Below are 13,984 nucleotides of genomic sequence, written 5' to 3' on the forward strand. Positions count from 1 at the left end.
GTCCGTGCCGAACCGCTCACTTTCCGACCGTCCGTGAACGCATTACCAAGTCCGTTGCGAAAACAAAAGAAATCGACGGGGAAGGAAATTCCGGCGAACGCGCGCTCGCGAGCACCTCGCGGAATATATCGGCACGTTGCTACGTGACGGGTGAACGCAAACAGGAGAAATCTATCTATTTTCTCTCGCCCTGTCCGTTCCATTGGGCCCATTATCGCGTCTAAGGACACGGGCAAATACTTGTCGCCGAGTATTGACACGGACTCTAACGTGAGCAAAGTTCACCTTTCGGAGAATCCATATTTACTCGTAAAAAGTCGTCGACTGGTACTAGGGGTCAAATCGTCCCCGTGTGCGCGTTTCAATGTTCAAATTGAAATAGTTATCGGCGTTCTCTTTAATGAGGAAGGCCACGTTTGAGTCATCAAAGGGAATACTAAGTTTTTATGGGATTTAGGCATCGTTTCATCCCCGCAACTATGGCATACTAAAACTAATTTAGATAATTGGTTTTTATTGAGTTGAGCGGGCTGAGTGTGTCGTCATTCATGGGCGTCCAGCTTTTACTGTCAGTTCATTAATCCTTCAAAGAAATTTCCCCTTTGTAGGGCATACTGCATCTCTATGTTTTATCATAGAGAGCAATGCTCTATAGGCATTGCATTAATTGATATTCCACATTGTTATGCTGATACGCCTTCTGGCACTACGCCAACATCGGTGTAATATCTGGTAGCTACAGGGACCTTTAACTCGCTTGACCATCATTCTGACAAAGAGCTCTAATTTATCCGTTGTCACAGCAGCAGTGTCAACATCAGCAACTTGCTGCTTTCATTAACTTCGTCGTCGTCCCTCAGTCCCGTGGCATCATTGCTTCACCAAGGAAACTCTCTTTCCTATGGGGGAAACGCGTGGAAAGTCATGGTTTTGGAAGGGCTGTCAGCCATGGGGAAGAGCATAATCCGACAGTTCTGGGGGATAGGTCTCTGGTGGATTCCAGTAGGGAGTCAATCAACGGGCATTGCTGCCATCTGACAAATTTTTTGCCTTGGAAAAGAAAAATAATGCTTGACTTACAGGGTTCGTCCGGAAAATAAGTGTACTGAGCTCAGGAAAAAAAATTTATTACACTTTTACATATCTTAAGCTAATATTCCTCAAAATAGGACCCTTGTGAGTCGATACACTTGTTCCAGCGGCGTTCCTATTCCTGGAACGCTCCCGCGAAGGCATCATCGGGAACCTCTCGAAGACACGTCGTCACGGCCTCTTTGACGGCGTCCAAAGTCCCGTATCGCGTTCCTTTCAAACTCCTCTTTATCTTCGGGAACAGAAAGAAGTCCTCTAAAAAATGTGGATCATTTTTGCAGTAATCCACAAGTTGTGTCGTGATTTCCAAACGATTGAGTCTTTGATCATCACTGAGCACTTTCGGCACCAACTTTGCACAAATTTTTCGCATCTGTAATTGCTCCCTAATAATCTCGTGCACTATTGTTTTTGGCACATTACACTGCTCTGCTATCATCCGAACACTAAGACGACGATCAGAGTTCAGTACATCGCGAACTTTTCGCACATTTTCGTCGGTGAGTGTCGTTGATGGGCGTCCAGGCCGTGGTTCGTCGTCGACCTCTTCTCTGCCCTCCACGAACATCTTGTGCCACCGAAAGATCATGTTTCTGGACATGGCTGACTCCCCGTAAGCCTGGTTAATCATACCGACAGTTTCGGTAGACGATTTCCCAAGCTTTACCGCAAATTTGATGGAATAACGCTGCTCCAAAAACTTCGGCATCGCGTTCCGTGAGGTGGGTCGAGCGTGGAGGTTCGCGTTAAAAGAGCTCCTCACTACACCACAGCTCATAGCCGACTGCTTTTTTCAGCGTCGCTTGCCAACATACCCCCCTCCAATCGCAGCCCGTCAGAGCGGTGCTGGGCGCGCCTGGAGCGGCGGGAAAAAATCAGTACACTTATTTTCCGGACGAACCCTGTATGTCACCTAGGAGTGGTCCATAAAGTGCTAACGAGTGTGTACGTACCAAGTAGACTAAAAAGAGTAGAAACGTAGTAGAATACGTGGCGAGTATGTGTTGCATTTACATTAAGTGATAAAACATGTCACTGTATCAGGCATATGCACTTGAAATATTTGATAATTGATGAAATAACTTTGTCAATACGTGACGGCTCTAGAAATAACTTCATTTAAACATCTTTCACCTTCGCAGAATATGCAACTTATCTCTATGGCCTCAAGAAATATCTTTGGGCTCGTTTCTCCAAATTTCAATCCAATTTACAAGAATCTGTATTTTGCTGATGCGTTACCTTCTACTAACAATAAACGTATTACCGGACTCACTACATCCTAAATAACACATGATGCGATGCATAACATTTTATGCCATATTTACGACTCTTCTTGAATAAATTGTAGATTTAATTAACCTGTAGATTTGAGGTAATTTTCCTTGTTAAAAAGCTGGAAGCCTAAAGATAGCAAATTATTTTATATAAATATCGAAGGAAAAAAATATTTCCTCCAATGATGGAAACAGTGTCACATAATGTAAAGAGCATGTTATAAACAGTGTAAAGGATGATATGTCATGCTGGCTGGCTGAATCCTATCTAGCAGGGAAAATGAAACAGTTTTTCGCAAAAAAGTTTCAAAGGAGATTTAAAACTAAAAACGATCATGTGTTTGTTGAAACCTAACGTTATTATAGCAATAATTAATACTAATTCCAGTTGAGGTACACCTAAAGTGATTTCAACCCACAATAAAAAATATTTTTCAGAAATCCATCATTGGTATTCCTGTCTCATTTGGGTTTAGCCTTCCAACCCTTTCGTGTCATTCGGGATTCCCACTCGAGTCATTCACCCGCTCAACATGGGCAAGCCGTATGTTACTCAAGCATCTCGCCTCGTGAGCGAATAGGCGAATTCCAATTTATTCATTCTACTCATAATATCGATTTCAATTATATTCGTATTTAAAAAAATCGATCCTATGGTTTCTGGGTCAACTTTGTGATACCGCTACATTAATTATGGCAATCGACTTTGTGACTATACGTAAATTTGTTCCATTTTCTACATCCTCATCAACCATGTGCAAATATTACGTAAATGAATTGTTTATTCCGGGTTCGACAGATTGGCAGAATCAAATTCCATTGGCATCAGCAACTTGCCCTCCGATGCAACGCTCATTAAGCATGAGTTCTAGTCTCTGTAACGAAACCGGTTAGGCTTGGTAAAAATCAAGTACATGTCTTTACGAATTTCCCCTAACCTTTTAAATAAATGGTTTCCAGCTCTGATTAGATTATTCCAGATTACTGCATTGCTGTGATCCGTTGAGATCTTATATGGGTTTCCATTCGGTTCGCCGTACATATCTTGATACTATCCTCACTCGAATGCCATCGGCCAGGAGAGGAAGTCAAGACTCAAGCTTGCTCGCAGGTGACCGAGGGAAAGGTGTAAATGCTTCAAAATTACTTCTACATCTACATCAATACCCTGCGAGCCACCAAAAAGATGTGTAGTAAGGGGCACAACACCAGAAGGAAAGGGTGAGGGGGTTAGGGTTTTTGAAATGAGTGGGGGTAAGGTGGGGAAACCTAAAAAAAAAAAAAAATAATATATATATATATATATATATATATATATATATATATATATATATATATAGAGAATATTATTAATAGGTAATCTACCGGTTAAGGTAGTTTTTTGGATGGACACAGCTCCTAAATAAATAAATAAATAAATATATATATATATATATATATATATATATATATATATATATATATATATATATATGTGTGTGTGTGTAACCATTCTTCAAGCCGAAGGATGTGTATTCAGAACACGCTAAGTCCGCGAGTTATAATTCCACTTTCATCGATTCAGATCGATTGTTATTCGATTAATTTCGATTCAAATACGATTCCCTGCCCTTCCGTTAACAACGTCCTTGATGTTGTGTAAGGGCGCGCGAATTCCGATTTACCCTCAGAGCTTTACTGGCAGGGGCAACGGTTAATGTTCTCGGAAGGGTCACGTACGCAAGATTAGTAGGTCGAAGGATAGAAGCTTGACGACCGATAGTTCACGCCGCGTCTCTTCCACAATAAGGTGGCTACAAAGGGGTCTGTCCCATTGAGTCGTTCATTTAAAGCGATGGTGCCGCGTTAGCAACACCATTGAGGAAGGCTACGGGAAACCATCTCAATCATATTTCCCATGACAGTAATGTGGGTGGCTCACCGAAAAATCAATTTTATGAGAATCTTACTTTTTCGCTCGATGCATTTCAAATTGCTTCTTTGCTTTGATGCGATGGCCTATCTCATAAAAGCCGTCCCCGTAGTGCGACGGCGCTTCATCGAACGTCGTAGGTAGGTTAAGTCACTGGCTCAGGAGTCGTCAGCATGCCGACGATTTATTCGTTGAGGCATCTGCACCGTGGTCGCTGTGTGTTCACGAGGACGGAAATATTTGTCGGCGGTAGCACGCGGGCCAGGAAGGAGATGAATGACGACGGAGGGAGGATAGGGGGGGGGGGAGAGAGGATTATGCCGGCGGCAGATGGTAAACAGGATAGGGGGAGGTGGAGGGAAGGGATTGTCGGGAGAGGGGCATGGGGCCGGAGAAGGGAGGGCAGTAATCGAGGCGGGGGCGAAGGGGTCGTCGGATTGATGCTGTATTAGCAGAAGGTGCTGGAAAAAAAATCTGCGTCACATCCCATCGCTCGCTTGTCGAAGCCCGATCGTGAGGGATAAATTTATGTCGTGTGTGTCTATTGCAGCCGAGCGCGCGTGCCTATCTCCTACTAGGGGCGGACTGGGGATTTGTGGGGGCAACTGCTCGCATCTGAATCCACAAAATAGGACACTCAAGATGGTTTTCACTATTTCAGAGGGAGGATAATATACCTAGTACAGCTTTGCTAGTGTAGGAATCACAGTTCCATGAAGCAGAAAGCTATTTTTCGTTTGCCACGCAAGATTATGGAAAGGGAGAAAATCAGATACACCACCTCTGAACTCAAAGGTACAGCAATTATAACAATAATTCCTGATGCAGGAGGATAGACGAGGATTGGAGGGTTTTGAAGTGTGGGTGTGAAGAAGGATGGAGAAGGTGAAATGGACCGAAAGGAAAACAAATGAGGAAGTACTAGGTATGGTGGGCGAGGAGAGGGGATTGTTGGGAGACATTATAAGGAGGCAAGAAATATGGATGAAGGGCGCATCGATCAGCAGTGGGATGTTGAAGACTGTAATAGAGGGGAGAATGTTAGGCAAACGAGGAAAGGGCAGGAATAGAATAGGGATGTTGAAAGAGAGGAAGGAAGTGCACAGAGATGAAGAGAGACCTGTTGTAGAGTAGGATGTTGTGTTGTGTTTTGTTAGGAGTAACCAAATATTTATTTGGTAGCTGAGTCCATCCAAAACCTACCTTGACCGGTAGATAACCTGATAATAAAAAATAATGTGTGATTTTGGACGCGTGAATTGGCATGAATTTGAGGGCTTTGCATGCAGTTTTATTCTTTATTACGGGTTGTGACCCAACACCCCCTGCCACACTCCCTTGCGGCGGCTGGCGGGGTGCTATGTAGATGTAGATGCATTTCCCACCGATATTAAAATAAGCGATGAAGAATTTGTTATACACCTCTGCGCCTATCTAAATTAAATTATCTTATGCTTTAAGTACATTAATTTTACTCGTTTCATTCACCTAGGTGAATTTATTTCACCACCATGCAAGAATACATATTAATAATGAATCACTTAATTATATGTGATTCATTGAAATTTGGAACTTTAGATGTGAACTTTTTGTAAGCTTCGTTGACAGTCATGGTCGGTAATCCTAACCTGTTCCACCGAGATTCTGACATTGTTATGATGCTCCCTACTCACTACATGAATTTGCCACAAGTAGAGCAGTCATTCTTCTAGAATACTTTGATATATCAGTTCCTTATCTCAGAATCTGAATAATTCTACGATATGGCAGGTCTTAAACGACCTTCTTTCGTTATTTACCTATGTGGAATAGTTCGTTAATTAATTTAATTCTAATGACTATGCTAGGTAATAATTTAAAAGTGACTTTAGCATTTGAAAGATAAATTAGACATTACGTTTTGAAAGCAGATTCATGATGACTTTTTTTAATGGCCTGTAGGATAATCGCCAAGAAAATCTAACTAATCGGAAAATCTAGTTTCGTCCTGAGATAGGCTTCGTGCAGATGACTTCTAAATATTGATTGCCTCGCGCTAATGGGGGCATGTAACTCAAACCTTGAGTTCATACAAGCACCTGCGGATAGCAGTAAATGGAGCGTAATCTACGTTAGGCGGTACGGCATCTGAATGCAACGGAGTGTCTCTCGGCGACTGAGTTTGGCAACCTTAGCACAAGGTCAGCATCATAGGATATTACGGTACCTATCCGATAACCATTGGTGATCAGTCACAAACGAGAAGCATCCACGCATTATAAGACCTTAGAGGAATATTCGTATCCGGTGGGGCTTATTTTATATTAAAATAAGCAAAGCCAAATAATAAATGGAAATTACTTTATAATGATAACCATACAAGCCGTTGGTTGAGGAAAACCAACGTCGTCGAAAATCGAACTAATCCTATGGAATAGCAGGCCGGGATTCTCCGCCACAGAGGCAGGGAATGCTTTACTTTTATAATATACCTATCAATAGGGAAGTGGAAGAAAACGTCTGTATGCAAAAAGGTCTCTGTAGATCGGCAATGTAAATAAATTGCCTTTATGTCTGGTATTGAAACTTGTTCCCTTCTAACTTTCATAACTTGAAAAAATACACGTATTGGATTGATTCTACCGAATGGGTAGATAAAATGGCAACAGAAAGAGGTTACAAGTTGATTCTCCCCACTCACACTGATTTTGCATGTAGTCCTCAGAGTTTTACCGGAAAGTGACCTTAATACATGAAAGCTTTAGGAAAGGCGAAATTGTTCAGCATCTAAGACTTCTGGCGGGCATTTTCTCCCCCCTCCACCTTGTTCCGATTGCCCCTAGGACACGAAGCCTGGCCAAGAATTCATTTCGTTGAAGCCTTTTTTTGTCGAAAGACAAACGAAAGAACAGGAAATTAGAACGTCGCCCTCTAGTTATCTGAAAACCGCTAAGTTACCGCCATCAAACTAATTTACTTCTTTTGTGGAAGCAAAGGAAAACTTTGTTTGGATTGGACCTTGGAAGTTGAGAAACTTTCTCCCGAATCCATGCCATGAACACGGGCCATTTTCATCGAAATTACGGTTTCGCTTTCAATAAAATGACATTGTAGTACCATCCATACGGTTCCTTCAACGCCGTGCCAGGTTTTTTCCGCCACTCCTCTCTCCCCTTAAAGACAGATGATTTAAATGCCAGTCTGCAATTTGGGATGAATATCGTAATTTGTGCTATCAATTTTCTTTGCAAGGTGTTTATCGCCACAATAGCAACTGTAGGATTATAGATAGTAAAAATTCCACTTGCCACCCTTCAGTGTCTAAAAAATAATTAGTTCTACTTAAATGCATGCTCCTCCACTAACCTTATGTGTTTTGTTATAATAACCCATTCTTTCCGAATGACCTCATTCGTGTTCTGTTCATCTGTTTTTAAGTTTCCCTTTCAATCCCTCGTCCCTCTCCGCGGGGGGAAATTCCTGCTACCTGCAACGTTGGGTCGAATTCCCTTCCTTTTACTGTCTCTTTGGGGGGTTGAGTGTTTTGTGGTGCATTTTCATGTGGTAGTGATGTTTCACATTCTTGCTTGTTGTGTCCTGGCTTGCGTGTTTTAGGATGGCTTTCGTGCTGTATCCTGGGGTGCAGTTTTTTGTTGTTTGGCGGTGTATGTGTTTGCATGAGTATTGGATGGAGGGAGTTTTGCATGAGTGTGTGCGCTGCTGGGGTGTAATTTTCCGTGTTGTTTTTTGCATGTGGTATTTTTCGTTTTTACGGTTGGTGACCTAACACCCCCCGCCACACGCCCTTGCGGCGGCTTGCGGGGTATTATGTAGATGTAGATGTAGAATAATGTGACTCAAAAAATGCCTCAATGTTAAAATGTTTTCGTTGAAAGAAGTTACTGACGAAATGATAACTCAAAAAAGGTGATAGTGCGCGCCACATTTTTATTCATTTTCTTACTTTTGTTTTTGCGCTTCTCGTGTTTGGTGTTCACGTTGAACTTAAAACCCTTGAGCGGATCTGCATCTAGTTTTTTCGAAGCATACCGTAATCCATCACTCAATGCTGTTCACTAGGCACATGTCCATAACTTTTTTCTTCTCTTCCCGGGTCCAGCTGCGCAACCAAATCCTTCCCTCTCTCTTATACCTCCCTCCTTCCTTCCACAAAAGAAACTATCCACGCCACTCACCTTATTATTGTGTTCATAAACATCTTCGATAACGAACGGTCTTCAGCGACGACACAAATATGTGAATAAAAGCGTATTCAAAACTTAACTAAACACAGAAACACAAGGAATGGGCACTCACAAATGCGTTTGACATTTCGGCGAGGACACTTTTATCCTCGCATGCATATTATAAATAAATAAAATATATATACATATATATATATATATATATATATATATATATATATATATATATAGGTGAATCGCGGTAGTCCTGGGGTAGAGCGTTGGACTACTGCACTTAGGGTTCGATTCCCGGGCAATCCTCTATGGGCACCTGCAGCTCCACCCAAGCTATGTGATTTTTCGGGTACCAGGTCTTCCTAGGAAACCATAACTGGCACAGGGAAAGGAACTGGCCCCCCTACCCTGATGTGTGAATTTCACACGCCGTCGGGCTTAGTACTGGGTGAACTCTACCATCACCTACCAAACCGACCTTCGGGTTGATTACTGTGTTTATGGTTTATATATATTTATATATTCACTAGGTCACATGGATATATATTTAAGGAAAAGGGATAGAACAGACATGAAATACATGCACACGTGCATGCATGAAATACATGCACGAATGGTGGGGAAGGTGGAATCGTGCGGATCACAAGCGGAAAAAATTGTCTTTTATGTGTGTGCCTATGCCTTGTCCTTACATCTCTCTGAGTGTGAACATGCGTTTGCCATTTGGCGGGTTTTCTTGTTTACTTGCGCGAATATATTAAATATATACACACGTATATGTATGTGTGTATATATATATATATATATATATATATATATATATATATATATATATATATATACACCTGTTTATAAGGAACGTCCCAGGAAGTGATCTCCGGCTGTGACTTCAAACCGTGTTCGTTCTGCGTCCATGAAACCGTTTTTCGGAAGACTTCTCCAACCTTACACATCAGCGGCTGTAATAATTGCCGAGGACGGCTTCCTACTAATTAAACCTACATTCAATGGCCGAGTGTGCGTGCGCGAGCCTCCTTATTTAAGGTCATCCAGACCAGATCCTTGTTAAAGGGAATTGGGACGGTGATCATCGCTCCAATCTAAGTGTTGACCTTCGCCAGAAGTGGATTATGGAGCCCTTTGTGGATGTTGCATAATCGCGCAGCGCAGAGGTTTTTCATGAGATTGAACTTTCTCGCCTGTAGAAATAACCCGCCAAACGTCATCTGGTGCTATTCATTTATGATTCAAGTTCAAACTTCAGTATTTCTTGAATAGAATCGTGGATATTAAATAGAGCGTGTCTTTTATGATAATTATTGAGGCACAATTAATAATTTTATCATAGCATAACTCATGTTTCGGCGTAAACCATCAATATTAATGATGATATCTAATGACGCCACCCGGGTAGTGTTATACAAAATTTGTGGGAAAAAAAGCTTTTGCGCTTCCATCGTGAATTGGCTCGACAGAGTTACATCGAAAACAACAATGTTTATGACAATGTGTAAGCTCACGTCGGATGCTAGAAGAATAGTGAATTAGTGACACTTTAAAATACAAAATGAAAAATACTTCGAAATCTCTCATACTTAGGAAGATAATGAAAGCAATTTTGAATAGGGGATAAATGCTCTCGGCTAGGTTTCTACCTTTGGGTTTCAAATTCGCAGATTGCGAAATTATCCTCACAATCAGAAGCATTTCAGTTCCTGTGGAATATGCTTAGGTAATTGATCGCGGTACATTTTTTTGCACAATATTGGAAAGACAACGGCATTTACATCGGGTTTCGAGCATATGTCATTCGCTCAGGGAAAATCCACTAACATCCTTGCCCATAATCTTCCTTCGTTTTTGAAAAGAGAGAAGTAACTTGGTAATTCAACAGGAACCTTATTTAAACACGAACTCAGTTTCGATGTTAGACGTCATCACCAGGTGTAAAAAACTAACATACAAGCGAATGTACATTTTTCCTGAGTCCAATGTCTACTAGTTCATTGCTTTGCTAAATATTTTCCTGTAGCGTGTCTCATGCATGGTGCATGACTTCGTCTGTTCGTGTGCTGTGCATGCCTGGTGTGGATATATCCCATGCCATACACCTTCCTGGTTGCTTGCAATGTATTATGTAGATTTGCCCTCAATTATACACAAGTCGCTGCAAGGGCACGGGAAGGGGGATATTATGGGAACCAGCCAATTATTCATTATTATATACCTGTACATAAAAATGAATATAAAATTTCCCTGCAAGCCATCGGGAGGGTGTGTGGCAGGAGATGCATAAACATGCTCGTATACTAAACGCATAAACAAACGTAATCTTACGGACACAGTCAAGAGCGTTGAAAGAATACAAAAATATAGTTTCCGCAGTATTCTTCTTTCCTATTGGAGTTCGAAATTCATTCGAAAGGCTATTGGCTATTGTTTTGAAACCCACTCCTTACTTAACGAGGATTTGGACTTAACTATGTCAGGATCTAGAGATGTAAGTTCTCTTTTATTTGGCATAATATTTTTTCATTTCCAATATATTTTAATATACAGGGTGCGGCAACATAACTTCCTTTTTTGAAAGCGTTTTGCGTTTGAAAAAAGGAAGTTATTATTGCTGCACCCTGTACTTGTGGCGTATCTAATATAACACAGGAAAATCAACTTATCAAATTGTAGTGCTGTATATTGATGGCGTATTGTGAAAGTCGACAGAGCGTTTCTGAGGCAGTTTGAAGAATAGTGAATGAATGAAATATTTATTCTTAAAAAATTAAATATGAAAAGTTGTACCTTTTTTATACGTTGTTATTTTGGGCTAATTTAGTTATAACAATACACAGTGACTGTTGGTAGCTAATAATTGACGAGTTGATTTCACTTTTAAGATGAGAAACGCATCAATAAATGCCAAACTCTTTTGAGTACGGGCCCCCCTCATGACAGTCAATTCGAATATAGTATATTGGGATTCGCAAATTATTATATTTTCTGTTAAACCATGATTTTTTCGATGAATAGAGGTATTCCGCCAAGTTAAACATACTCTGCTTTGCGATGAATTACGGGGAAACTACTTATGAAAGGGGGGTTATTAAAACTCCTGAAGGATAAAACATTCTTTAGAATGACTTTAGCGATACTTTCAAGTCTGGAGTTATTTGTCTTGAGGGGAGATCCATCTACATGATGCGCTCCAAGTGACCGACAGTGTTTCGGGGGGTGTGTGTCCATGAGCATTACTTCTGCATATATTGCGTTATATAAACAAAACCATTGAAGCCGCCGCAAGGGTGCGTGACGGGGGTTAAGATTACCCGAAAAGTTGTAGTTTCGCAGTAAACATGAAAAAATTAGTTTCAAGAAACTTCTGTCACCATCGGCAATATAAAATGACGGCTGTCAAATTTGCGGGTAAAGAGCCATTATCATTGATATGAGTGATCTCACTTACCTGCATTTACATAATCTGGTCATGCAATTACAGAAAAAAACTTGCTATGGCTAAAAAATACTAGTGTAATTGACAACACTAAAACGATTGTTAATTACGAAAGGGAAATGAAAATACCAAACCTTCGATTACAGGTTGCAGGTGTTATTATAATTCGATTATAGGTTGCAGGCGCATAGGTAGCGGATACACAATGAAAGAAGGCAACAAAGCTTATTGTCTATACTGCCTAGTGATCTTCTTGCTGATATGGATCGCAGCTGTCTTATTCCTATTGTTCTATAACAAAACAATATCTTAAACCTAGCCATCTTGAAAACCAACCAACAGATCTTGAAGATATTGTCTTGTCTTAAATAATATTATTGAGTTTTCTTAATGTGTTAAAAAAACTGATGTCTCAAGTTTATTTTAATTGTTTGATTTAAATAATTTTCGATTTTTTAGTGGTTCCCACGCGATGAGAACAGATATGCATTACTTAAAACCTAACTCAGTATATAGTTTGTGGAAGTTTAAGTCCAAAATTTAATGTACCGCGAGGCCTAATTCACTCCATTGAAAATCACCTCATTATCCTGGCTTAAGTTGAAAACCGATATTTTATCGATAAAGAAAGAGTAAAAAGTCGTAGCTTACCTTAGGACAACGGTATTTCCTTCCGAGAAGCGGTCCACTTCTCTGCTCGGCTGTTTAATTCCTGCCCGTGCTCGTGGGTCAGTAAACGTCGATTCGGGATCGGGAGAACGTCAGGTCCACTGATATCAGGAACTCTACCATTTGAGAGTGAAGTCGGAAGAGTGGTCCCGCGACGAAAAAAATCCTTCAACACGGGAATCTCAAACTCTTAAAGCAAAAAAAGTAATCTCTGCATCAGTCCTCTTCCAAATCCGGTAGACGGAGGAATGCCATAATAGTACGACTATTGGTCTTCGCCAAAAAATCCGGACTTTTCCTTGCGCATCTTGAGCACTCACCAGTGAAAAAAAAACAGCAGCCCACAGTCCGTTCGGTGGATCTACCCGCGGTAGCAACACTCCTCGGAGTTGCAAAACTAATGTCTCTCTCTTCACCCGGAACGTCACGACACAACCACCAACGCTCGACCTCCGATGGCACTGCGATTCCAATCAAGAGAGGCGAAAAGGGAGCGTATGTCCAAGTCGGTGCGGGAGTGTGCAGGGAGGCCGGGGGGAGGGGGTTGGGGGTTTGGTGCGGGGGGAGGGAAGGATGCAGAAACGAGGGGTTCTCTCGGGCTGAGAGGGGGTTGACGTTGGAGGGAGGGGTTTAACATTGGCGGTAGGGGTGTGATGCGTGCATGTAGGGGGGAGCGGGAGGTTATCCGGAGGGGAATATACGACCTCTCTCACGGCCAGTTGGGTTTGTCCCCACCCCCCACTCTCTCTCTTTCCACAAGCCACCCGGCCTGACTCCACCAGCGATATACTTGATGGAACTATCCCACGACAACACTCTCGCACGCGCTTGCTGGCACTGTCTTCTACGTCGCGGCTACGTAGCGATCGAGAGCGGCGCACTTGATAAAGCGGAGTTCCCACTCTTTGCGTCGAGCCCGGCCAAGGTCCTCACGACTCTTCGGGAGGGGAAGGCTTCGCTCGCGGCGAAGAAGACAAGACGTACTCCGGCAGTCCGAGAACCAGGAGGGAGAAGCAGCACACACACCACACAAAGAGAATGCGTTCCACACTGCCGAGAGCGCACGCTGAGCGCGTTCAGGTCTCAGGAGAGACGTCAGATTCCCTTTCTCCCTCACACACTCTCCCTCCGCAGGTATCCCGTCCTCGTACGTATTCCGGAAGCGGTCTTAGGAGGCGGGAGTTAGGAAAATCGGGGGGCGGGTGAGGGGAATCGGGAAACCGACGGGATGTTGATCCCCGCACCCGTGTTTTTCCCCCCTCCTCCGAAAGAGTTCTTTGTTTTTGTCTCCTTCTTCCTCTTATCTCATCGCTATTAAGTGTCCGACGAGAGGAATTCCACCTTCGTGAGCGTCCTAGGGAGAAAGGGTGCCCTTTGCGTTTTTAACGCCGTTTTCGGACGTCCTCCC

General features: G+C 42.2%; 1 protein-coding gene across 3 annotated transcripts in view; it reads right to left on the bottom strand.

The window, feature by feature from the left end:
- Nucleotides 1-13,687, bottom strand: part of moody (G-protein coupled receptor moody) — a 177,725-nt gene extending 164,038 nt beyond the window's left edge. Inside the window, exons 1-2 of one of the 3 annotated variants that reach the window (XM_071585173.1) lie at nucleotides 12,897-13,677; nucleotides 12,559-12,765 (exon numbers count right to left, since the gene is read on the bottom strand). The gene's annotated coding sequence lies outside the window, so the exon portion shown is untranslated. Of the gene's footprint in view, nucleotides 1-12,558 lie in introns of all 3 variants that reach the window. The other 2 variants (XM_071585176.1, XM_071585172.1) reach the window with 2 other exon arrangements.
- Between the last annotated feature and the right edge of the window lie 297 nt (nucleotides 13,688-13,984).

Source organism: Hetaerina americana, unplaced genomic scaffold, assembly GCF_022747635.1.
Source record: "Hetaerina americana unplaced genomic scaffold, ioHetAmer1.1.p SCAF_2, whole genome shotgun sequence".
In the NCBI taxonomy this organism is placed as follows: domain Eukaryota; kingdom Metazoa; phylum Arthropoda; class Insecta; order Odonata; family Calopterygidae; genus Hetaerina; species Hetaerina americana.